The following is a 3,487-nucleotide window of genomic DNA, read 5'->3' as shown; positions in this document are numbered from 1 at the left end:
ACGCGGGGGCTGCGCCGTCGCAGCCCCGCGCGTGGACGCGCCCGCCGCTCCCGGGGGACCTCCCGGCGGGGCGCCGCCCTCCCGTCCCCGCCACCGGGGACCCGCGGAGCCGGGCGCGGCGACCCCCGGGGCGGGCGCCCCGCCAGCTGCCCCGGAAGACCCCCGCCCTGCCCGGGACGGTCTCTGCGCGTCCTGCCCGCGGCCCCGCTCTGCGTCAGCTCCTTCCCGGGGCCGCGACCCCCGCCAGGGCCCGGGCCGGTGCAGCCTGTCCCCTCCGGGACAGAGGGGTCCCGCGCTCTCCGGGGCGCTGGCACCAGACGGGCCGCTCAGCAGCAGGGGCTCTAGCCCCCCAGAGCTGGAAGGTTCTGGGAGCGATGGGGTCCCACCTGTCCCAGCCGGGCCCAGGGGGTCCTAGCGAGCACCAGGCGCGCGCTGCAGGTGCCTCCCATGCCGGGACCCGAGTCGGGTCTGAACCGCGGTATCTGCGGTATCCACCCCTGGACTGGTTCCTCCTCCCCGCCGAGGCCTGTCCCACACCCCTCGCGCCTCTCCTCTCTGGCAGCCTCTGTGCCGCCTGGCCATCCCGCGACCTCGGGATTCCGGAGAACCAGGAGGAAAGGAGAAAAAGTTTTGCGCAGATGGTGGTGGGTGGTGGGGCGGCCAGAGAGCGGCTCCTGGAGGGCGCTAGTAGCCAGAAGGCTGCCCCTGGTGCCCGGGCCTCCCTTCTGCCCTCCCTCCTCTCTCCTCCCCTACCCCCTCCTCTCTCCCTCCCTCCCTCCCTCCCTCCTGCCCTCCCTCTCTCTTCCTTTCTCTCTCCCTCTCTCCCTCTCCCTCCCTCCTTCCCTCCTCTCCTTCCTCTCCCCCTCTCCCTCTCCCTCTCTCTCCCTCCCTCTCCCTTCCTCCTTTTCTCCCTCCCTCCCCTCTCCCTCCCTCTCTCCCTCCTCTCCCCTCTCTCCCTCTCTCTTCCCCACTCTCTCCTTCTCCCCTCTCTCCTTCCCTCTCCCTCCCTCCCTCTCTCCCTCCCTCTTTTACTCTCTCCCTCTCTCCTCTCCCCCTCTCTCTCCCTCCCTCCCTCTCTTCCTCCTTCTCTCCCTCCATCCTTTTCTCTCTCCCTCTCTCCCTCCCTCCCTCCCTCCCCCTCTCCCTCCTTCTTTCCCTCCCTCTCCCCATCTCTCTCCCTCCCTCTCCCCATCTCTCGCCCTCCCTCTCTCCCTTTCTCCTGCAAAGCCTGGGTGACACTTGCTCACGCATTTTCCACTCGCATCCAGCCCACTTCCTGGGACCTGCCTGGGGACCAGCTTCCACCAGCCCCTCCTCCGGGGGCTTTGTGAGGGCGAGATGGAGGGTCTAGGGAGGTGAAGGTCGTGTGGACTCAGAGCATGAGAGGGCAGCAGGGACAGGAAGGAAGGAGGGACTGGGCTGTCTGGGCCGGGGACTCAGGAGCTGCGAGGCTCTGAGGCCACAGGGCGAGTGCAGGGGCGCAGAGCTGAGGCTGCGGGCAGGAGAGGCCGGTCCTCCTCCCTGCCTCTTCCTCCCTGCCCCATCAGCATCCTCTCCGCCCCCAGGGCGTGAGGGCCTGGGAAGTGGAGACTGTGAGTGGCCTTGTGGGCTGCAGGGGCGTCCCCTTGGGAGGAATGTCCAGGACCGGCTGCTGTGCCCTGTGGCAGACGAGGGGCGGCCGTGTGGGGTCCCTGGGGCGCCTCCTGCAGGTGTGCGCTCACCTATGCAGGTGCTCAGAGCTGGGGCTCCCCCAGAAGAGCGGCCCCTGTGGGAAGAGTCTCGCAGCAGGGGCTGTGCTGGGGTCTCTATGGTTACGTGGCTCTGAAATGCCACGGCCTTAGCTGTGCTCCCCAGAGTGGGCTGAGGGGGGGCGCCTGGCTCCTGGGCAGCCCGGGCCGGGGGTGTGGAATGTGAGGTTGGCACGGTGCTGGCCGCGTGTGCATTCCTGTCCCCACTCCCGGGACTCTCGCGAGGGACGCGCCCTATTCATGGGGAAGCGGGCGGCGGGGCGGGGCGGGCCTGGCCTCTGCCGACCCTCCGGCTCCCGGGGGCTTTCTCTTCCCCGGCAAACTCGCGTGGGCTCCGCTTTAATTTTCCACCCAACTAACCAGCCGTCTCCTGCTGCCGCTCACTCCTGCCATCCAGTTTTAATTAACCCCATCCTAATAATAGCCCCGGTGTACTAACTCACACTAACCTTAATTGAATTCTAATTCCAATCCCAACCCGACTGCATCACGGAAGGGAGCGTCTTCACCCGCTGGAGCCAGGCCTGCAGCCTGCTCCTGTCCAGGCCCCCGGGACGGGACTGAGAAGCTCGGGTGACGGGATCTACGCGGCCGGGCAGCTGTGGGAAGCGGAGGGTCCCCGGGCGCTGCCATCTGTAAACAGTGGGTTCCAGGCCACGGGGCGGGCCCACTCCCCTGGCTCGGGCACTGCTGCCTCTATGATGTTTTATGCCCAGAGCTGCCCTTGCCCGGAGCTGCCTGGGGTGGTGTGGGGGGGACGGGTCTGTGCCATCTCTGCCCGGCGGGGCTGCCCTGGCCATGCCTGCGTTTCCTCCTGGAGCCGGCTCCGGGAGGGCGGACATCTCGTCATTCTTCCCTCAATGAAGAAACAAGAAAGCTGGATTCTCAGTTGTGTCTGCCCACTTAAGCTGTCGTGTTTATAAACACTGGAGTCTGATAAGCCCTTCCCTGCAGACACGAACAGAGAACAGCCGTTGCTGGGCGTTTGGCGTTTGGCGTTTGGCATCCCTCCTGCACGCAGGGAAATCCACAGCAGCCAGGTGACCCAGAGAAGGCCTCATACACACCTCTGTTTGTCTGTCCATCCGTCCGTCCTGTCCGTGGCCAACAGCTTGGTGAATCCACAACTGCAAGCCCGCCCCTTCCTCTGGCTGTGGAAATTCTGGTCCTCTGAGGTGGCTGGTGAATCTGGGGAGAGCCGCGTGTGTCTGGGCTCCACGCCTTCTGGACTCCGCGGTGGTTTGCGTGAGCTGTACATAAGGAGGGTGTGATTGGAAAGGCAGAATAAGTGGCTGATAGGGTTGACTAATCAGTTGGGTCCTGAGCCAGCTCCCCAGAGGGACTCTAGAAAGTTTCCGGGGGCGGCATTCTGCTCCGCGTACAAACACAAACAAAATCAAACAGGAGTTTTGTCATTTCCGTCTCACCTGGGAAGTGTGAAAGCACCCTCTACGGAGAGAGCCCCCTGCCCACCCCCGGGGCCCCTCCACTGACCCCCTCACTGTATGCAACGTGGCTGAGATTGGGGACTTCACCCCCACCTTTGATGTTTTTATTTATTTAATATGTATATATTTTATATATTAATATATACATATATATATATTTGGGCTGGAGCGATAGCACAGTGGTAGGGCGTTCGCCTTTCACATGGCCAACCTGTGTTTGATTCCTCTGCCCCTCTCGGAGAGCCCGGCAAGCTACCGAGAGTATTGTGCCCGCACGGCAGAGCCTGGCAA

This window comes from Sorex araneus, chromosome X (genome assembly GCF_027595985.1).
Source record: "Sorex araneus isolate mSorAra2 chromosome X, mSorAra2.pri, whole genome shotgun sequence".
Taxonomy (NCBI): domain Eukaryota; kingdom Metazoa; phylum Chordata; class Mammalia; order Eulipotyphla; family Soricidae; genus Sorex; species Sorex araneus.
The sequence above is the reverse complement of the archived record's forward strand: the minus strand, read 5'-3'. Positions refer to the sequence as shown.